The sequence below is a fragment of the Ursus americanus genome, chromosome 17 (assembly GCF_024610735.1).
Source record: "Ursus americanus isolate L20-20 chromosome 17, mUrsAme1.1.p, whole genome shotgun sequence".
Classification (NCBI taxonomy): Eukaryota; Metazoa; Chordata; class Mammalia; order Carnivora; family Ursidae; genus Ursus; species Ursus americanus.
The window spans coordinates 45,652,073-45,676,001 of record NC_142143.1 but is presented as its reverse complement, the minus strand read 5'-3'; positions in this window follow the sequence as shown (position 1 = coordinate 45,676,001).

The window sequence follows — 23,929 nt, the reverse complement described above, 5'->3', positions numbered from 1 at the left end:
TGTGCAACACCCCTTCTGTTGAAAAGATCCGTTTAGATGCAATCTAGCGAGGGCATTATGTCAAAACTACAAATGGCGATTGATGTCTTGGCTTTTCCTGGAAGAGTTGGGCCCTCTGCTCACGTTACTAACCCAGAATAACTACAAACTGAAACTATGGATCAGGGTACCTTTAAGTGTATGTGTGACCACTTACTCAAGAATATTTACCAAGTGCCTTCTGAGTGCCAGGTACCTCTCTAAGCCCTTGGGAATCTGTCTGTGAGTAAACTAAGATCCCTGTATTGGTGGCGCCAGCATTTGAGAGGAGAAAGCCAACAAATAAACACAAAACATAGTCAGAATAAAGAAGCTAACGGAAGTGTGAAGTCGGAAGGTGTGAAGTTAAGGAAAATTAAAGCGAGGGAAAGGGGTTGGGAGCACTCGTGGTGAGCATGGACTAGGTTGCGACTTTATTCTTTTACTTTTTTTCCCAAGCCACTTTACTGATGTGTGGTTGGCGTACAAAAAGCTGTACATACTTAATGTATCGACTTGAAGAGTTTGAAGACCATATACAGCAGTGAAACCATCGCCACTCTGTATGCTTTAAATGGATCCGTCACCTCCAAAAGTTTCCTCCTGCCCTCTTTATTTATTATTCTCTTCTTGTGTCATGAAGTTGCAATTTTAAATGGAGTGATTTATGTCGGCCTTATTGAGAAGGTGGCATTAGAGCAAGAAGTACAGGAGGGGGTCGAGTTAGCAATTCTCTCTGGAAAATGTGGTGCAGGCGGAAGGAACAGCCACAGTGTACCCTCTAAAGCAAAAGCAAATACTAGCGTGTTCAAGGAGCACCCAAGAGGCCACCGCAGCTGGAACAGAGTGATCAAGGGAAGAGTAGCAGAAGGTGAGGACTTCAGTTGTTATTCCAAGTGAGATGAGGAAACAGAAGAGCAGTGTGATCGGCATTAAGCTTGGAAAGATCCCTGTGGATGAACCAGAGGGGACCCAAGATAGATGCAGGAGTACATTTCAGAATCCAGATAAAACATGGTGGTTGAGGTCAGGAGCAGTGGACATGCTATATTTGTGCAACTGGAGATTCGTTTATTCAGCAAATAATTCATAGGCACTGTATGTGTGCTGGGATGCTGTGGTGACGAGCCTAGTGACAGTCCCTCCTCCATTACTGTAGCCGATGGTAGTAGTTACTATGAATAGAGGGCTTACTGCAAGTCAGGTTGGCTTTAAGAGGTGGAAAGGTGTTTTCTCAGTGAACCTGGATCTACTTCTAAAACTCAGGTGCCACTCTTGTTCCCGTTAAAGGGGAGGAAAGTCAATCCCTGAGAGGGTTAGTGAGTAGCACAACAGGCAAAGACGGAATTCAAGTGCAGTGGGTTGTGTTCCAGAATGCCTCCCTTAAAGATGGCAGCCATGACGGGGTTATAATAGAATGATATGAGAGGGAGGGGATGCCTTTGAAGCTGAAGTTTTGTTTTGTTTTTTAAGATTTTATTTATTTGAGAGAGAGCAGAGTGAGAGAACACAAGGGGGGGACAGAGGGAGAAGGAGAAGCAGACTCCCCGCTGAGCAGGGAGCCTGATCAGGAACTCGATCCTAGGACCCTGGGATTATGACCTGAGCTAGAAGCAGGTGCTTAACCAACTGAGCCATCCAGGAGCCCTGAGGCTGAGGTTTAACAGTTTGCCGGGGGGGAAGGGTGGGTGTAGGCAGAAGAGAAAGCAGGGATGAGAAGGGGAGTGTTCCAGGTACAGGGAAGATCATGTACAAAGACAGATCTAGAAGTGAGAAAGCAGGGCCTTGGAAAGACTGAAAAAAACTCCACCATGTTGTTGGATCCCCAAATGTGTGAGGGGTGGTGATATAGAATGAACCAGAAAAGCAGGGAATGCAACTTTGGGTTAATAGATCTATGGGTCAATAATCTACTAATTGCATATTCATCTTTTAATATTTTCCTGGGATCTCATGTTGCAAATATATCAATTGGAAGAGAATGGATCTTGGAGTCAGAGAAGCAATGGCAGCCCAAGAAGCAGCTTGCAGTGGGAGGGGTAAAGGCCCCAGGTCTCCATCACCCCCTCTATCTAACCCAAATAAATACACTAAGTAAAGCGATGAGCTAGCTATGCAAACACAGTTTCAAGAAAAGTCCTCTGCCCGCATTTCCATCTAACCCTTTACAGACAAGGCCTCCATTACAGACAAGATTAACTGAACCCTGCTCTACCGTTTATTAGCTTTAACATGAATTATTTCACACTGATAAGCTTCATTTATCTATTCCATAAAATTGACATAATATTACCCGTCTCAGGATTATCATCACTCTAACTGAGCTCATGCACACAAATTGCATGTTTGACACTTTCTATTCATTTGCAAAGTTCAACTATCTAAATAACAATTCCACATTCTGATAAAGAGTGCATTTTGATTACCCCACAAATTGGATAAATGATTTAGTATTAAGTGATACAGGAATAAATGTTTCGGGGCGCCTGGGTGGCACAGCGGTTAAGCGTCTGCCTTCGGCTCAGGGTGTGATCCCGGTGTTATGGGATCGAGCCCCACATCAGGCTCCTCCGCTATGAGCCTGCTTCTTCCTCTCCCACTCCCCCTGCTTGTGTTCCCTCTCTCACTGGCTATCTCTCTCTCTGTCAAATAAATAAATAAAATCTTTAAAAAAAAAAAGAATAAATGTTTAAGTTCCAGAAACTCCATCCACTTTAGTCCAGAACTTTCTATTTATTTCAAAATAAGATGGGAATTTTTTGGCATATGATGTCTGGAAGTAGGGGAATGCATTTACTTGTCAAACAGAGAATCCTCTGGACTTCAAGGGTAAGAGCTGGTCTGGCCCACTGAGAAGTGCCTTTGAAACCAGACTAATTTGGGATTAACTGGGGTGATGTGGTTGATTTCATCAGTGGCATTAGGAATGAATTTGCACTGCCTTGCACTTAAACGGCTTTCTTTCTCAGGAGAGATGTTGCCATAAATTGTTTTGTGAGACATCAACAACTGGGCAAGGAAGAAAGTCCTCCACAAAATATTGTAGTCATCGGGAGGACAAAACTCTGGGAAATTCACCCAAATTCTTGCGGGATGCAGACAGATGTCTGCAAAGAACATAAGCAGAGCAATTCAAAAGTCATACTATCATGCAGAGTGTGAGCCCACGTGCATATGAAGCAGTATTTTGTCCTCAAAGCCAGGGACCCTCAAACTTGTTTCCCCAGTTGGCCTTTGTACCCCTCTATTAATATATTTTTTAAAGATTTACTTATCCATTTGGGGGGGAGGGGCAGAGGGAGAGGAAGAGAGAAACTTTAACAGACTCCACACTGGGCTAGTAGCCTGACGCAGGGCTCAACCCCACGGCCCTGAGATCATGACCTGAGCCAAAACCAAGGATTGGACACTCAATTGACTGTGCCACCCAGGGGCCCCTCTAGTATTTCTAACTTAAGTGGGCAAAAGTCCAGTGTACTCAGTGGTTCCAAATCAATATTTAGTCTCACAAATGTATTTGGAGTTGGTTATGGACCCAGTGACAGTGACAGTTTCAAAGCAAGTATGGATCCAAAATGGGAAAGAAATGTCCCTCATGCTTGGTACATCTATAAAAGCCAAGACTGTCTGTGTGTGGGGACAGGTGGGACAAAAGCATGTGTGCAGGGAGATGACCACATGGGAAATGGACTCTGAGGGGAATTGTGTGTGTGAGGGCAATGCAGGAAGGGAGGGGTGGGAGGAGAACAGAGTAGGGGACTGTCCACGGGGTCCTGGGTGTCTGGGTGTCCAGCTGCCCTTCTTTAAATGTCATATGCATCACAGCCTGAAGGTGGCATCTCTCACTCTGAAGGATTCCTATGAAGATTAAGAAGCCTTGAAATACATTTTTGGAAAGTCAGTTCACATCTGTTTTCTATTTGTCATGTTCTGTCAGCACTTCTGTGAGAACAGAGCCATTACACCAGCCTTGGAAGCCAGAGGCAGTTGGATTCTCCAAGCCTGGCATCTCCCGGGCCCATGGTCCCACCTCAGGTGGCAGAAGAGTAGAAAACACCATCGCATCCCATCTCTGTTTCTGCCGCCCCCACTAACTCTTATGTATACGCTGTGCTTCAAAGAGCAAACGGGTACAAAGAATTCACCCTGATGAGTCAGCTGTTCTCTTGCCCATGAAACAACACAGCAACAAACAACTTAGAGGCTTTTCAGTCCTCTGATGTGTTTAATTTGTTATCTAGCAAGCAATAAAAGGAAATTCTCCTGAGTTTTGTCATATTTACAGTCCTCTAGCTAGGGAACTGGAATTTGCCCAGGAGGCATGTTGCAAAGCGATTGTCTGGCCCCAGGGAAAGACCCAGAATTCAGTAACACTCCTGTTGGCCTAGTGGTGTTTATCAGAATGGTGAAGATTTCCAAATGGCGCTTATCAGTGTGTGAAGGCACTTATCACAAGTAAGGAAAGACTTCCATTGATTTGGTTCAAAGGGCAGTTCAAGACACACAGTGAGTCACATTCCCTGCCCAGCTCCCTGCAACCCTCCCACCACTGCTGGATTACCTAGGCTGGCTTCACCTGGGTCTGGGTTTAAAATTACAAATCATCTGTGACTGTTCACTTTCCTCTCAAGTTGGTGTGTAATGCTTAATTTTGATTGTAAGAATGCCATCGGTGGGAGATGGATGGTCAGTACCCAGTTGTGTCAGGGCCAAATTTTCAAGATCTCAGCTGAATGTCCTCAAAGCTTCTGAGCAGATGAGAAAGGATGGCCACCTCCTAATGCTTAAAGGCTGCGTGGGCAGGTAGGCTAAAACTGCTATGACTGTAAATCCTTTGCTTTACAAGTCTAATTATCAGTGTTCTCTACTAGTAATCCTGTGATGTTTTAGGACTAGCTTTCGAATGAAGAAATATTTAATGTTATTGATCACTATCCATGTGCTGTGTTTCTAGGACTGTTTATTTATTGGTGTTTCTCTTAAAAAAAAAAAACAGCAGCCATTTGTCATTGTGGAAACAGTGTCCGTGGAAATCAGCAGGACTTAGCTTGATGTGGGCATTTTTGTTGCATGCCTCCCCAGAAATGCTTGAGTTAATATTTTTGCAATTGGAAAAAAAAGCAGTAAAAGCTTTTGAAGCCAGATGTCTCTTTAAAAAACCGCTGATGGGGAATCTTTTCTCATGTAGAGATTTCAATTAAGGTGATCAAATAAAATCAGTCATATTTAAAGTTTCTGACTTTTTTTGTTTATCTCAGTCAAATAAAGCTGTGTATTCTAGTGAAGAAACCAGAGGTCAAAGGCCAAAGGCCAAAGACAGATTCTGGTGATTGTCTTGTATTAGGGAAGCCATTTTAGCAGTGACTTCAGCCTTGGCAGGTGGTGATGCTGTTCAAGTCATGTTCAGAGGATGGAAGAGCTCCAAAATCTAAGTCAGTTTTGGACTGCAGATAATGTGCTTGCAATTTGTAGAAGGCACTTTTTATTAGTTTTCTGATCTGTACCAAATCCTGATTGCCAACTATCTTTGTTAAATGTCAATAATAAATAACTGCTAGTCTAAAACATTCACCTGTCAACAAAGCGATGTATGTTTTGGAGAGCGTCAGCAACCAAGAATTAAAGTGACTTTGGTTGATTTTCCCCCACTTATTTCCCCTGGTAGACTCCATCCTTGTGTGGTAGTTAACTCTTGTTTGTTTGTTTCATACTGAATGAAAACCTACATAATCTAAACACATTTGGGCTAAGCCTTCAACCTGGCTACTTGCCCACTGTCATCATTGCCAGTAAATTTTAAATATAGTTGACTTAATTTTCACTTCAGTCGTTTCTCCTGCCCACCTCTCTGACCTTTCTTCCTTTAGTGCCCAATTCAAGTGTCACATCCTCTGAACCCTCGCTTTCCAATTCTCAGTCACTCCTCCATGAGTGAAATCCTCCCTTACTTGCATATTCCTCTACTGCTCACCATACTTTATAGTCACATGTTTATGTGGCATTCTCACCTGTTCCAATGTGAACCCCATCAGGGCAGGGTCTGTGCCTCATCCATCTTTGTATGCCAGCACCTGGCTCCATGTCTGCCATTACAGAAGGCTTGTCTAAATACTTGTTGATTGAAAGGATGCCATGTTCTGGGCACCCTGCTGGGATAAAAGATGGAGCAGGAGTCAGTCCCTTTCCTCAAGGAGCATACAACATAGTGGGCCAGAGAAGACCTGGCCATAAATACAATATAAGATTGTGTGTGACAGGTGGCATTATCAGTGAAATATTTGAGATGGGACTCAAAAGGATGTTGGGAGGACCTTCCAAACAAGATCTGCGAGAGAGCATGAGGTATCTAAGTTGTCTGGTGAATTTCATGTTGTCCAGGTGACATTAAGTAGGTGTCAGGAAATGGTGGGAGGGTAGGTTGGAAACCTTCAGATGGCTCATAAGTTTGGGATTTTCTTCTTCAAATGATAGAGAACTACTAAAAGTCTTTGGTGCACCAAGAATGGTGTGGGAGGGTGGACTGTCATTGCTTTGAGGTTTAAATATGGCTGTGTTGCTGAGAAGAATGTGGACAGGAATCTTGACTAATTATATGTCTCATTCTTTTAGCTACTGAATGTAGAGTAGTAGAAAGACATTACCACAGCATTACCACAGCAGTGCTTTGGAAGGATAGTTTTGCCAGGGTACAAAGAATGAGATCTGGATGAGGGGAAGGAGGTCAGGGAGGCCAGTTGGGAGGCCAGGAGTTTTGAAGGCCTAAAGAAATGCCTCAGAAGTCAAAGGAAAGGAATAAAGTGATTTGCAGACAGGTCACTGTGAGAACTCCATCAGCAGTTAACTAGTCAGGAGGGATCTGTTTTGGTCAGGGGGAGGGGGCAAGAGGCAAGATGATGAATTACATTTCAGATGTATTAAGCCTTGGAAATATCCTCCTGGATGTGCTTCCAGCAGATCATTAGAGATATGTGAAAAGAACATGGGGATGAGAGGAAGAGACATTAGAGGCAGAGAAATTTAGAAGCTCTTCACGTGAAGGGATGGGTGGCAAAAGCCACATGATTCAGTAAGTCCATGGAGGTGAGTAGGGTCTTAGAGAATTCCATGACTAAATCTTAGGAAAAGGTTTCATTTAGGGGGCAGGAGAAAAACAGCCAGCAAAATTCCCCAGTCCTAGGGATATAAGAGAACAGGAAATAGGGGGCTAAGGGAGCCAAGCTGGGTGTGGTTTCTAGAGAGGTTATTGATGCTGAGAGTTCAAGAACAATGAGGATGGAGGAAACACCTACGTATTACATAACTGGAAGATCAGTGGCAAATTTCAAAAGGGCACCTCCAGTTGAAAGACAGGAAGAAAACCAAAAGTCTAGCAGGGAATTGCAAACCCAAATGCTTATAAGGACCAGAGAGGTGACAGAAGTGAGCAAGGAGACTATGATGATCTGGTGATCGATCACATGCCCCACCCAAAGGTAGCAGCCATGCCCAGACCATTGTTGCCACATGGAAAGAATGACCCAGGACAGCCAGCTACCTGACCTTTACAGGGAAGACTGAAATTCTTATTTTTTTTTTAAAGATTTTATTTATTTATTTATTTGACAGAGAGAGAGAGACAGTTGGAGAGAGAGGGAACACAGACAGGGGGAGTGTGAGAGGAAGCAGCAGGCTCCCAGTGGAGGAGCCTGATGTGGGGCTCGATCCCATAACGCTAGGATCACACCCTGAGCTGAAGGCAGACGCTTAATGACTGAGCCACCCAGGCGCCCCTGAAATTCTTATTTTTAAGTGAAATTTTTCAATTTTAAAGATATGTCAGTCAAATGAAACACATCTATACATTGTATCTGGTAACTGAGTCACCGTTACTAACAACCTCTGCAGGGTTTGAAGACTTTGATGGGAGGAGAGGAATCTTCTAAGCTATAACCAGTCTGCTGGGTGTTTTAGAGACTGGAGTGCTAGCAGGTAACAGAGAGAAGATGGAAGATTCTGGAAAGAGAGGTCCAAGGGAGGAGGTAGAAGTCATGAGATCCATAGGAAGAAGAGAGACCTTTTCCTTTCAAATGAGAGGGATGAAGAGAATAAGAGAGAAGGGTTAAATATTGAGAATGAGACTTGAGGAAAATTAGGGAAGATTAAGGACTTTGAACTTAATGTCATCAGTGGACTCTAAGAAGTAGATGTTGAGATTGCCTGCTGAGGAAGAGGGAGGTGAGGACTTCACTTGGGCCATAGAAGGATGGGGAATGTAGCAGTAGTCCCCAGGGTTAGTGTACAACAAGTGACAAATCAAACAAATAAAGATGTGGTTGAGGTTGGTAGCATGCATCCATAGTGATTTTACGTTTAATCAGCACTTTTTAAGTGGCTTCTGTATTCTGGGCACCTGGGGATTTCCAGTCAAGTTAAGGAGATAGATGAAGAAGTAAATAATTATCACAAGGCTGTAAATGTCACAGAGGCGTGCAAATAGGGTGCTTTTGGGACAAGAAGAGAAACATCCTGGAAGGCTTTCTGAGGAGAGAGGATTTAAGTCTATATTTGAAAAATACGTTGTGATAGAGAATAAACTGTTGGTTACCAGAGGGAAAGTGGTTGTGGGAATGGGGGAAATAGGTGATGGGGACTAAGGAGTGCACTTGTGGTGAGCACTGGGTGATGTATGGAAGTGTTGAATCACTATGTTGGACACCTGAAACTACCATAACACTGTATGTTAACTACACAGGAATTAAAATTAAAACTTAATAAAGGGGTGCCTGGGTGGCACAGCGGTTAAGCGTCTGCCTTCGGCTCAGGGCGTGATCCTGGCGTTATGGGATCGAGCCCCACATCAGGCTCCTCCGCTATGAGCCTGCTTCTTCCTCTCCCAGTCCCCCAGCTTGTGGTCCCTCTCTCGCTGGCTGTCTCTATCTCTGTCGAATAAATAAATAAAATCTTAAAAAAAAAAACTTAATAAAGAAAAAGAAAAAGAAGTTGTAGTCACTGTGAAGGCAGTGGTGGAAATCAGAAGAGACAACACATACAAAACATTAGAGGTAACATCAGGCATGGTGCATTCTGAGAATTTCAGCTAATTCCATGTGTCTGAAACGGAGAGCCCTTGGCAGAGCTGGAAAGGATGAAATTGAAGAGTAAACACAGAGAAATATGAATGGTCATGGAATTTAGACTTGCCCTATAGACAAGGAAAACCCACAGAAAGATTTCAAGCATGACAGTGACATCATCAGTTTGTTAGAACACACTGACTAGAATCGAGAAGATCAAGAAGGAGGCCAATTTTGATGTGCAATTACATACTCAACCACAGAGGATATATCTCGACTGATTTAAGTTAATGATGGCAATCTTAATCTCTTTATCCACTTATTGATCTAGAATTGGGACATGCAGTCCACTTTAGGTTAACAGGGTCTAAAATGATGTCCATAAGTAGCCTCTTGGAAAGTAGGCTTTGATACGTAGGACTTGAGAGGAAGCTTCTGTTGTCCCTGTTCTTTCTCTCTTTCTGGATGTTGTTCTGTGAAGACTATAATGTTTGGAGCTGTAGCAATTATTTTGAGATTGTGAAGCAGTGAGTCTAAGGATGAAAGCAACAAGTTGAAGATGGCAGAACACAAGATATACCCTGGGCTCTTGGTGCTGGAGGAGGTCATCAAGAGGATTTGACCACTGGTTGACCCACAAACTGGACCCAAGCAATCAGAGGTTCTTCACCTTCTTCCCTGTCCTTGGAGTATACCTTTCTGCCCACCAATTTCTATAGCCAGAGCCATTTCCAGGGCACAACTTGAGGAAGTAATGTGTTGTAGAGACCATCTGAACTGTGTATGTGAACCCCATTTAGGCCTCTCTATATAAACCTTTAAGATTCTGGTGAGTGGACATAGAGATCTACTCGTCTTGTGGCTGCCCAAGATGAACCTCATATGTAAGTCCCCCTGCTTATTAAAACTGCCACCTACCAATCTGGAGTGGTCCTCCTCTTTCTTTGATGTCTCCTTGCCCCCATGCATAGGGGCCAGTTTCAGATTTCACCTAGAGAATTCTCAAAGTTGCAAACCAACTATGGTGACACTGTTTTGTTTCCAAAACCACTCTGGGATAACCTGCCTGGAACTTAAGTCAGTAATTGGTGCACCCACAGTTTAAGTCATGATTAGTTGGATATTTTGTTAATTGCCACATTGCCTTATATGTGGACATCACAGTAGAAAGTTTAAGAAGCAAGAGATCCCAAACTGCTAGAGGTAGTCACTCATGTATAGTTCTACTTCTGTGCTCAAAAGATACAATGCATACTGTCGGTTAATCTTCTACATCTCTCACCAGTCTTTACCCTTCCCTTCCACATGTCACACCCAAATTAGACAACGCTACCTTATTCATCCATCCGTGTTCTCATCATTGTAGCTTTACTTGCTGTCTCCTAAAGATAATTCATTTCTTTCATTTAAAGCCCCAGTGTCACATGATGTAATGAGCACTGGGTGTTACTTTTTTTCTTTAAAGATTTTATTTATTTATTTGACAGAGAGAGAGACAGCCAGCGAGAGAGGGAACACAAGCAGGGGGAGTGGGAGTGGGAGAGGAAGAAGTAGGCTCCCAGCAGAGCAGGGAGCCCGATGCAGCGCCGGATCCCAGGACCCTGGGATCATGCCCTGAGCTGAAGGCAAACGTTTAACGACTGAGCCACCCAGGCACCCCGAGCACTGGGTGTTATATACAACTGATGAATCACTGAACTCTACCTCTGAAACTAATAATACACTATATGTTAATTAGTTAAATTTAAATAAAAAAAAATAAAGTCCCAGTGTCGGGGCACCTGGGTGGCACAGTTGGTTAAACATCCAACTCTTGCTTTCAGCTCAGATCATATCTCAGGGTCATGGGATCCATCCCTGCCTAGGGCTCCATGCTCAGGGCAGAGTCTGCTTGAGATTCTCTTTCTCTTTCCCTCTGCCCTGCGCGCGCGCTCTCTAGAATAAATAAGTAAATTAAAAAAAAAAAAAAAAAGAAGTCCTGGAGGAGATAATGCTAAGTGAAATAAGTCAAGCAGAGAAAGACAATTATCATATGGTTTCTCTCATCTATGGAACATAAGAACTAGGAAGATCGGTAGGAGAAGAAAGGGATAAAGAAGGGGGGGTAATCAGAAGGGGGAATAAAGCATGAGAGACTATGGACTCTGAGAAACAAACTGAGGGCTTCAGAGGGGAGGGAGGTGGGGGAATGGATTAGGCTGGTGATGGGTAGTAAGGAGGGCATGTATTGCATGGTGCACTGGGTGTTATACGCAACTAACGAATCATCGTACTTTACATAAAAAACCAGGGATGTACTGTATGGTGACTAACATCATATAATAAAAAAATATTATTATATTAAAAAAAAAAGTCCTAGTGTCTTGGGACACCTGGATGGCTCAGTGGGTAGAACATGTGACTCTTGATCCAGGGTCATGAGTTTGAGCCCCATGTTGAGTGTGGAGAATACTTAAATAAATTAATTAATTAAAAAAAAATAAAGTCCCAGTGTCTTGCTATTATATTAAACTATAGTTAATTATGACACCAGGGGGGGCACCTGGGTGGCTCAGTCATTAAGCGTCTGCCTTCGGCTCAGGTCATGATCCTAGGGTCCTGGGATCGAGCCCCGCATTGGACTCCCTGCTCCGTGGGAAGCCTGCTTCTCCCTCTGCCTCTCCCCCTGCTTGTGTTCCTCTCTCTGTGTGTCTTTCTCTGTAAAATAAATAAAATCTTAAAAAAAAAAATTATGACACCAGGGGTCTTGTTTTCTTTATCTATATGCCCTGGGCACAAAGGCTGGCAAATAGTAGAGGCTCAAAAAAATGTGTTTTAAATGGAACTCTGAGATAGGAGGTTTAAAAAACATTTAAGAGAATATTGGACCTATTTTATATGTTTCCCCAGATTTGCCTTACTGACCTTCAAGCTACTCACTGATAGAGAGTCCTGATGATGTTTACCTCCCCTGCTGTGAGGAACATCTCCGGCGTGGCCTCCATCGCACCCACACAGTAAGAGCTGCCCTGGAACCATGAGTGTCAAGCCAGCTCAACCTGACTCATGGAGCCTCTGACTCCACCTACCACTTCCAGACTCAGAGCCTCACTCAGGCTGTGGCTTCCCCAGTGGCTGCCTACAGAGGTCTTGGGTTACACTGCCCAGGAGTGCAAGGGATTTATCATCCTGTGAGGTCTACTTTGACCAAAGAAAGACAGGAGGTGACGAGGAGCTAGTACATTAACTCTTCTCCCTTCCTCCTTGAAGGACCGTGCTGGGCACCATGATTCCATATGGCATGAACAAGCAACTCACTGTGTTTCTCATGAAGCCATCACCAGTCCCCTAATGCACCACTTTGTATTTACTATTTCTCCATCCCTGATTGACTTGCTTTCTACTCACTGTTGCTGCTCTGGGATTTTATCTCCTTCTTTCTAGTCATATTAGCATATACCCTTGCCTCAACCATTGTTTTTAGGCTAAGAGAAAGATTCTGTTACTCAGTGTCAGTTTTCTTATTGCATCTTTAAAATATATTGTATATTTGTGGATGCCACCTCAGTTTATATTCTTTCAAACATAGGCAGCCAGGGATGCCAAACAGCACAGGGTTTTTAAAAACTCTTTTTAAGTAAACCATTATCTATGAGAGGCATTTCTTAAAAATCAGTCTGCCCATTTTTTAAACATACCTTTTAAAAAAAACATTTTATTTATTTATTTGAGAGAGGCAGCATGAGCAGGGGAAGGGGCAGAGGCAGAGGAAGAAGCAGGCTCCCCACTGAGCAAAGAGCCCAATGTGGGGCTCTATCCCAGGACCCTGGGATCATGACCTGAGCCGAAGGCAGAACTAAACTGACTGAGCCACCTAGCACCCTAATTTTTTAAACATTCTTAAAGGAGGGGAAACAAGGTCTGAAGGGCATAAAATTAATGCCTATGATAAGCAAATATTTCATTGTCCTTGATTTTAAACACTGAGTTGTCAGTTTGAGCTTGATAATGACTCCTTTAAAGTGGCATTATTTCTCAAGACATCAAGCTTGTGTTGACAAGTTTCTCGAATGAGAGTTGGAAGAATAATTGAAAAATACACAATTAACTTTTGCTTAATGTTTGGTTATCTTAATGTCATCTTGTATCAATAAAAGCTACAGCAAGTGATCAGAGTATCTGAGTTATTTTGTTTTGATAAATGTGGAATACTAGATTATTTTTTAGTCATTATTCTGTTTATCACAGACGTTTTTTTGATGCAGTTAAATTTGTTTCATACTGAATACATGGAGGAATTATGTATAATTAATGGATATGTCCTCAGGGGAAAAATGAGGCTTCCATCTCAGTTGCAGCATAATCATCTTGAATTTATGGATGACTCTTAACTGTAGGGGTCTGGAATCATTAGCCAAAGTAAATGAAAAACATAATTTACAATAAAGATATTAACCTACATAATTTTATCTGAGATAACAAAGTCTGAAAATTTTAGCATATTGCTAAGCTACCCAGAACAGAAATACATATACAAAGAAAAAAAGAATAAATATCGGGTCTGCTCTGGGAAGAACCAACAGAGGAATTATACAAGTCAAAAGAGACATATCAAGAAAAATAATGGAATACAATAAATCTGGCAAATATTACATTCTTGATAATTTGAATTTCAAATTATCCAAGCACACATTCTTAAGAATAGAAAAGTCTTCAGAACTCCCACAATTGAGATTGGAAAATAATAGTATTAATACTAAAATATGTACATATTAAACACAGTCAACTCTCAACCATCCACTAATGGATGAGGGTACAGAGGACCTAAAATCAATCAGCAAATGTTTGTTAAGTGCTAACTGTGGTGATTTTGTCTAGAGACCACTGCCTAGATACTTGTAACTATGTTCCCTGATCAAACTGGAAATTGCTAGCATCAACTAGGACCTGCTTTATAATCAAGCTTGCCTAATCATCAGGCACTCTGGAGGAGAAAAGATAATAACAGATAGGGAAGGAATGGTAAGAGAGGTAGGATGGTCCAAGGAGGAGAATTTTGTGACCCAAATGTTGCCACCAGCACGAGAAGAATAAGGAAAAGCCTTTGGAATTACTTCGAAGCAATCACTGGTATTCTTAAAAGACCAGTTTCAGACACTCCATCTTCTTGCCTTGATTGAATAATTAGAACTGGGATTAACCTTCAACAACTAGGAAACTGGACAAAATATAGGAAACAACTGTTTTCAGACTTTGGACAACAGGTAGCATGGGACTGTGATCCCTCAAAGAGGGTAGCTCTAAGATGGCCATGGCTTTCTGCCTGGAGGCACCTGCCTGGCCACAGAATAGGAAGGTAGATTCCACGTAAAACACAATAGTTTTATTAGGTTGAGGTAACAAAGATCAGAATTTAGGAAGGCTGAAGCTGCTGGAAGTTTGTAGGGCAGAGCTGCAGAGAAGAGGAACTACCTAGAAAAAGAGTTCCAGAAGTCTGTATGGGTATATTTGGAATCTTTGCTGAGTACAGTGAAATTCCACAGTTTAGGTAGAGAGAGGCTGGGGAGCTGTGAACTGAACAGTTCCTGAGCTTACACAGGGCTGGAATTGCTCAAGTTCTCACTAGAGAGGAGTGTCCTCATTGATCACTGGGAGTGTTCTGCAGAAACACTTGAAAAGCCATGCTTTAGTAATGTTACTAAACTACTCCTAGAATAAAGGCGACTTTATGTCCATCCTAAAAAGGCTTAAAAACAAGCCCTCAAAGGACCAAGTACCTTTACTGCCTACCATAACAAAACACAATTTTTAAAGGAAGACAACAAAACCCAAGACACTCAACAATGTAAAACTCACGATGTCCAGCATCCAATAAAAATTTACTAAATGTGCCAAGAAGCAGGAACATGTAACCTATAACTAGAAGAAAAATCACCCAAAAAGGACCCAGAAATGATAAAGATGGATAGAATTAGCAGATAAGAATGTTAAAGCAGCTCTTATAATGATGTTTGACTATTTAAGTGAAAACATGAACAAAGTGGGGCACCTGGGCGGCTCAGTCGGTTAAGCATCTGCCTTCAGCTTAGGTCATGATTCTGGGGTCCTGGGATAGACCCCCATGCCAGGCTCCCTGCTCAGCGGGGAGTCTGCTTCTCCCTCTCTCTCACCCTCTGTGTGCTCTCTCTCTCTCTCTCTCTCTCAAATAAATAAATAAATAAATAAATCTTAAAAAAAAAGAAAAGAAAACATGAACAAAATGAGAGAGAAATGGAAGACATTTTCAAAAAGTGCGGTTTCAACAGAGTGGTGGAGAAAGACACCAGACCGAGAAAAGAGAAGGAATGGGGAGCACGATATGGGGCAGAGACCATTTTTTCCAGAGGGATGGCTGCAAAGACAGAAAGGGGCAGCAAGGCCTAGCAAAGGTTTGGATTGTTGTTGTTTTTCCCTAGGAAAAAAATGAGAACCTAAAAATGTAAGCTAAAGACAATTGTTAGAAAGAAGGAATTATGTGAGGCTGATGGTGCTAGGCAGCTTTAGGAAAGAAAACTTTTATCTCTAAAGAGAAGAGGAATGATTTTTCCCTGAGATAATGGAAAGAAGCTGAATATAAAATGGAGACAGAAAGTTCAAGGGAATTAAACAAGGCCTGAGTAATTAATGGAGTTTCAGTAAACAGGAGGCAAAATCATTTACTAAGAGGCCATGGATTGGGAAATCCAATGAGTAAAAAAATGAGAAGGAGCCTGAATCAGAGAAAATGTAAGCAATGAATAAAAGAACCACAGAGGGGTAGCCCCAAACAGCCCCATTTCCCCAAACACTGTGAATTGAGTGGATGCCAGAATTAGTAAGAAGGAAATAACAAAATGCAAAGGAGGGGGGTTTGAGTTCAAATGTGAAAAGGAAAATGATTTCCCTGTTTATTTTAGTATACTAAATCCCAGTGAAAACTTCCTGGGAGAATGTCGAGGGGGGTTAGAATGGTGAAGAAACTGTGCCCCGGGAAAGAAGAAGAAAATGAGAGGTGGAAAAAAACTGGACGAGTTGGACAAGAGTAGAATGGCTGTAATCTTCAGGCTGCGAAATTTTATTGTTGAAAGTATATTTGTAAGCTTGGGTAATGAAACTAGGCGTAAGTGACATTGGGTTGCAATGCAAACTACAAAGCTGAGTTGCGTGTTGAGGTTAAAGCGTCAGGCCGGGAGTCAGAAGACATGATGTTGTGTCTGGCCTCTGACAGTGACCATCTTTATGGGCTAGTTATCTCATCTCTGAGTCTGTTTCTACATCTGTAAAGTAGGCAAAAGGCCAGTTATGCCTACTCTGGATGAATTTGCACAAATCAAATGAGATTATACACAAAAACACTTTGTTCTCTCTTCAGTGCTATAAAACACAAGACATGTGTAGACCTTTTTTGGGTTACCCACCCAGCTCCCAGTGATTCATCTTTCTCTGGGAGTCACTTTCCCATCCCCCAGTTGGATTAACTACATCACTCCACCCACCTACCCACAATGGATTGGACCAGGTTTGAACAACTGATCCTAGATGGGCCAATCAGATTCTCCTGGGAATTTAGAATTAGGACCAAGTCTATCCAGTTCGAACTGATTATTCGAACAGAAATGTAAACTGTGGAGCAATGGGTTGGTCATCTGCTGCCTGCTGAGGGCGGGGAGATGTGGAGAAAGTCAGTCTAGAGAGAGAATGATGCTGATAGGCAAGGGGGAACTGAGATTAGAGTAAGAGAGAGAGAGGATTAATACTTTGGATGATTGCACAGTTCTGGGTTCTTTCTCTTGCCCTGACTACTTTATGGGTCTGTAAAACACTCCTGTGTCCTAGAAATAAAGTCTTCCTTTTTTTTTCCCTCATAATATGGCTCCTGTGTTTTTCTGTACCTTTCAACTAAAGAATCTTAACTAAAGCAATATAGTGGGTTCAATAGTGTCCATCCACCCCACCCAAAATTCATGTCTACCCAGAACTTCAGAACTTGACCTTATTTGAAAATTGGATCTTTGCAGATGTAGTTAAGATGAGGTTATACTGGATTCAAATGGGTTTTAACTCAGTGACTGGTGTTCTTAGAAGAATAGAAGGGGATGCAAGAGATGCACACAGAGAAGGCCGTAAGAAGATGAAGGAGTTACGCTGATACAGCAAAGGGATGCTTGAGGCCATCAGAAGTTTGAAGAGCCAAGAAAGAGGGATGCCTGAGTGGCTCAGTCGGTTGAGCATCTGCCTTCAGCTCAGGTCATGATCCCAGGGTCCAGGGATTGAGTCCTGCATTGGGCTCCTTGCTCAGTGGGGAGCCTGCTTCTCCTTCTGCCTGCCGCTCCCCCTGCTTGTGCTCCCTGTCTCTCTCTCTCACTCTCTCTTTCTCTCTGACAAATACATAAAGTCCTAAAAAAAAAAAAAAAAAAAAAGGAGCCAAGGAAGAATTCTTCCTTAGATCCTTCAGAGGGAGCATGGCTCTGATGACATCTTGATTTTGGGCTTCTGGCTTCCCGAACAGTGAGAGAATGAATTTATGTTGTTTTAAGCCACCCAGTTTGTCCTACTTTATCACAGCAGCCCTAGAAAATAAACACAAGGAGCATTATAGGACAGTTTACCTCAAAATTGCTGTTTTCAAACTTTGTTGTCGTGGAAAGGGCTAGACTCTATACCGGGGAGAAACCCCTGAAGCTCTCAAGTGTCTTCTAGGCCCACAGCCCTTTTCTGAGAAATAGGTCCCTTGTGGTTTGTTCTGCATAAAGTTGTTATATTTCTTACCATGTGAAACCACTGCTACTAATCCAGCCACACATCCTTAGAACCAAAGTTTCCTGGCAATGAGCTAGTCAGAAGGAGGCAAGAAGAGTTTGGTGTCAAACTGCCTGATAGGGCTCACTCTGTGTTAGATGGTGACAAATCTACTCAACAGGAAATACAGATACTAACTAAACAAAGAGTAGGCAATATCCCAATCCATGTTGAGCTTTTGTTTCATTTCTCCATGAGCCTATAGATATCCCTGTCTGGGAAGCTCTGTGGCCAAGAATGGCTGCCACTTGAGGCGCCTGCGTGGCTGCCTTCAGCTCAGGTCATGATCCCAGTGTTCTGGGATCAAGCCCCACATCGGGCTCTCTGTTAAGCGGAAAGTCTGCTTCTTCCTCTCCCACTCCTTCTGCTTGTGTTCCCTCTCTTGCTGCCTCTCTCTCTGTCAAATAAATAAATAAAATCTTTAAAAAAAAGAATGGCTGTCACAAAGCAGAGGACATCCCATGGTGGCCCATGAATCCCAGCAACAAACCCCCATTATCAGGGATCATCTGGGCACACATCCTGTTTCAACTTGTTTTAGTCTGCTCAGGATACCATAATAAAATACTGTAGGCTGGATAGCTTAAACAACAAAAATTCATTTCTAACACTTCTGGAGGCTGGGGAACCTAAGGTCAAGGTGCTGGCCAACTCAATTCTTAAGGAGAGTTCTCTTTCTGTCTTGCAGATGGCTGCCTGCTTGCTGCGTCCTCTTATGGTCTTTCCTCAGTGGGTGCACGGAGAGAGAGATCTCTGTCTCTTCCTCTTCTTATAAAGCCATCAATCGTTTGAGATTAGCTGCAACCTTATGACCTTATTTAATCTTATTAACTCCTAAAAGCCCTATCTCCAAATATAATCATGTTGGGGTTTAGGCTTCAACCCTTTTCCCTAACATCTCGTTAGACTCTTTTCAGCAAACAGCTGGCTCATTCATGATTCTAATGCAGGGGTTACATTAGACAATCTTAGATAATTTCTGTCACCTCACCAAAATACAAAATGCTTTTAATTACATGAATGAGGACACACACATATACATATACACACATGAATATATATTTATAGTATTTATATTTATACCTTCCTATTGCCAGATGTTTTACTAAGAGTTTTTTATATATAAACATATATTAATTCATTTCATCCTTACAACAATCCCATGAGGCAGGTAGTGTTATTGTGCTCATTTAACAGTCTAGAAAATCAAGGCACAGAAAGGTTAAATAACTCGTCCAAGCTGGTATGTGCTAATGCTGGGACTCAACCCACGCAATCTGGCTTCAGAGTTCATGAATTAATAAGCCACGGTCCCAGTTACGAGAGACTGCTAGTGTAGTTGTTGGAGCAAAGGAGAAGCAAGAGATATAGATAGGAAGATTGAAATCAGAAAATTATGGGCAACATACTCTTTGGGAATGAATCGTCTCTTAGCCTACTAGTCTCTATGGATTTTGATGGCCATGTAGTAACTGACAATCCCAGAGGTAAACACAACTTGCCTTGGAATACGACTGTATCACCGTATGGCTCCATGTGTTTACTTTATCTGTCTCTGGTCATTGGGCAAGCCATCCAGTATTTGTGGAAAGAGATGCAAAATCTTTCTCATCACATGCTGTATGTGCGGAGCAAAGAGCTGGTCGCTCTAAAGTTTTGTCCCCAGGGCAGAAAAGGAAGAAGATTGTGTTCCTTCCCATTGCTCTTACTAATCAAGTGCTCCTGTGTGCTCCAACAAGAAGTTCTTCTTAGTTGGATGAATGGATGTGTAGAGAGGCAAGAGGCCAGGACTTATGGGCTCAAGAATGTGTAAGATTTATTGGAGCTGCTGGTTAGAACACTGCTGTTTTCGTGAACTGGACCAAAATGCTCTCACACCAAGCTTTCACCAATAAAATAAATAGCCTCAGGTGTCTATCGACCTAAGAGGACCTGCCTGTAGTTGATATAATTGCCAAACCACTCACTGGGAACTTGACAGATGAGTCCTTTAGCTTTCAATTCAGGATGAGAATTTGTACCAAAAAAATAAGACTAATCCTTTCTAAAGAGAAATATAAATTCCTATTTTCTTAATCTTTCATTCACTCACTCGACAAATATTTGAGTGCCTATACTATGTGATAAGCACTGTTCTTGGAGATTGAAATAGATCGATGAGCAAAACAAAAATTCGTGCCCTCATGGGATTTATATTCTAGTGTGGAGAGATAGGTAATTAGCAATAGACCTAATGAATAAGTAAGTTATATAGTGTATGCTAGGAGACTATCAGTGTTTTAGAAAAAGAACAAAGAGCAGAATAAGAGGGATTGAAACTGTTGGGGGCTGGTTGCAATTTTAAATAGAATAGTCAGGGTAGGCCTTATTGAGAAGGTAACATTTGAGCAAAGACTTGAAGGAGTTGAAAGGATTGGCCAAGTGGACATCTGGGGAAAGAGTGCATCAGACAAAGGAATGTGCTTGGTATTTTTGAAGAGTATCAGGAAGCCAGGGTGGCTGGAGCTGTGGGGTGGAGTAGGGAGGGGATTGTGGAAGATGGGAGAAGGAACAAGGACCTGTAGACCACTGTAGAGACTTCTACTTTTACACCGTCGGATTTTTATTCTGAATGACATGGGACTCTGTTAGAGAGTTTTTTTTTTTAAGATTTTATTTATTCATTTGACAAAGAGAGAGACAGCCAGTGAGAGAGGGAACACAAGCAGGAGGAGTGGGAGAGAAAGAAGCAGGCTCCCAGCGGAAGAGCCTGACATGGGGCTCGATCCCAGAACTCCAGGATCACGCCCTGAGCCAAAGGCAGACGCTTAACAACTGAGCCACCCAGGCGCCCCCCTATTAGAGGGTTTTCTTTTTTAAAGATTTTATTTATTTATTCAACAGAGATAGAGACAGCCAGCGAGAGAGGGAACACAAGCAGGGGGAGTGGGAGAGGAAGAAGCAGGCTCATAGCAGAGGAACCTGATGTGGGGCTCGATCCCATAATGCCGGGATCACGCCCTGAGCCGAAGGCAGACGCTTAACGGCTGTGCCACCCAGGTGCCCCCTATTAGAGGGTTTTGAGCAAAGGAGTGACATGTTCGCTCTTATGTTATAACCAGATCATTTTGACTACTCTGTTGCGAGCTGATCATATGAGAGCAAGAGTGGGAAGGAGGAAACCCTATAGAACACAATTTCATTTGTCAAGAAGAGATAATGCTGGCTGTAATAGTGGACGTGGTGGGAAGTAGTCAGATTTGGGGTAGCATTTGCGGGTAGAACCAATTAGAGTTGCTGTGGATCAGATATGGTGTGTACGAAAGTAAAAAAAAAACAAAAAAACAAAACAAAACAAAAAAACCCCAGATGAGTTAGATACCTATGATCATCAAGATGGAGAAGGCTGCAAGTTATTGGATATACAAATCTGGAGGTCGGGGGAAAAGTCTGGGATGGAGTTATAAATGTGGGAGTTGTTGGCATCCAGACGGTATTTAAAGCCAAAGGCTGAATGAGATCACTAAGGAAGTGAGTGTGGGATAGAGAAGAGGTCTGTGGACTGAGCCTTTGAGCATGCCAACAATAATGAGTTGAGAGAAAAAGAGGACTCAGCAAAGGACATCAAGATGGAGTAATCAGGAAAGGGGGGAATGCAGACGTGATGTTCTTGACCGGGTGAGAAGGGATGCGGTCTGGTATGCAAGTGGAGGGGTTGGCTCTGGACGGGAGCACAGGGAGTTCTTCTGTACTAACCACACATTTTGGCTAACTGAAGACACCTACATAATCTGGTGCTGTCTTTACATGGTAAAGATCATTCTTGGTTAAGGAATTCTTTGATGGTCTTCCCAAAGCTGTTCCCCATTGACCACTTGGTGAACAATAAGTTTCACTAACAGTCAGTGCTTCACAGGTGCTGTCACACAGATCTCAATGTTGAACACAACATATTTTCTGTCTTTCTGATGAGACGGCACAGCTCAGAGGAGTTAGAGTGATAGCCCAAGGTCCCCATGACCCAGCCAGGACTGTAACCAAGTTCTCGGTGTTCATTTGCAAAGGGCTGCCATAATTAAGTACCACAAACTGAACGGCTTGCCAACAGAAATGTATTGTCTTCCAGTTCTGGAAGCTAGAAGAGAGAAATCAAGATGTTGGCAATGTGGGTTCCTCCTAAGGCTGGGAGAGAGAATCTGTTCCATGCTTCTCTTCCGGCCATCTGGTGATTTGTCGGCAGTCTGGGGCATTCTGACCTCATAGACGCATCACCTTAATCTTTACCTTTATGTTCACATGGTCTTCTCCTTGTGTGCTTATCTCTTTGTGTCTGAATTTGCCCTTTTTATAGACACCAGTCGTCTTGCATTAGAGGCTCACCCTACTCCAGTATTACGTCATCTTAACTAATTATATCTGTAAAGACCATATTTCCAAATAAGGTTCACATTCTGAGATACTGGCAATTAGGGCTTCAGCGTGTGAATTTGGGGTGGGGTATGGGGGAGACACATTTCTACCTATGACAGTCTTCCAATGTCACATTCCATGCCAGCCTTAATGGTATAGATTAGGCAACTGCAGATAGGTAGGATTGGAATCCGTGGGATTGAAAAGGTCTTCTTCCTTGTGCGTCTCTCTGATGCCAGTCCTGTCATTTGAACCTGATGTCTCCGGTGTGACTCTAATGTGACTGTTTGGACCTGTTTTAGAAAGCAGAACCTTGAAGAAGAAGACCCACTGCCTGGGATGGTAAAGAGTGAAGGGATTTGCAGGGATAGGTGTTCCTTTAAGGCAGTAGCCATGCTGTTGAATACATGTCTGCCTTTGATTAAAACAACAGCTTCCTCAGGCATGACTCCCAAGCTTCTGATTCTGCAACCCTGGAACCAGGAACCTCTACATTTTAGCTTTAAGATGACTCTGATGCTGCACCTTGACAGATTTCCCTGAAGAGCCAGGGGTTCATGGTGTGAGAGTATTGAGGTTGGAGCCAGACCAGGCCTTGCCATCGAGAAAGTGGGCAGCACTACAGAACCCCCCATCTCAGAGCTACAAGGGCCAGAAGAGACCATCAAGATCAGCTCTTCCAGTAGAAAACAGAGCCCAGAGGTGGTGAAGCCAGAGCATTTTGGGTGCTCTTAAGAGCAGAGAGAGAAGCAAAAACAGGACTTAAATATAATAAGAGGATTACAATGGATAAAATGAAAAGAGAGCAGAGAAATGTGAGGAGCTGCCCTTAAGCCAGTGTCTAGACTAGATAATGTCTCCTTTCTCTTTCTCAGGTCACCGAAGTTGTCATGCTGCAGAGGAGGCCACTTTCCTGCTTCTGAGGTTGGTTTGGGTTCCTGAAACAGGTGCTTACCCACGAGACAAAGCACAGGTCTGTTTTTGTAATGGTTATTTGTTGAGGTCCACTGCTTCTCATGGGCTGTGTTGTCCTCAGCATACAAAGATAAAATAAGAACCCAAGAAAAACACTCTGAGTGTGTGATCGTGTGATGCAAGCCACGGATGGTCTGCAGCTAACTATGATTAGACTCTGTTAGATAGACTTCCTGAGAACATTCTGAGTAGAATGATGGGTGTCTGCATAATTTTTTTACTCTTCTTTCACCGTCTTGGCCTCACTTAGTGTTTGCAAGAACCCTGGAATACATATTGTCCTCCCTGGACAGATATTTTGAAGATGAAAATATGACATGCCCCTTTTTCTGCTTAAAATCCTTCAGTGATTCTTCACTGTTTACGCATTGCCTCCTTCCTTGGGGAAATATGTTCCAAGTCAATAACCTAAGAGAAAAAAGGGCAATTTGTACAAGGATGTACGTAACAGCTTTATTCATAATATTCAAAACTGAGAACAAAACAAAACGCAATAATAAAGGGCAGGGCTAAGCGAATCCCGCCCTCTCAATACACTGGAATACTCTGTACCTACTTTAAATGATAAGAATCTGGTCTACCCTGAAGCACGAGTTATGTCTCCGTGTCTGTGTCTAAAAGGGGCAAATGTGAAACCAGCTTAAGAAACAGGATACCGAACACCCTGATTTCAACGTAAAAATACGCATGCACAGACT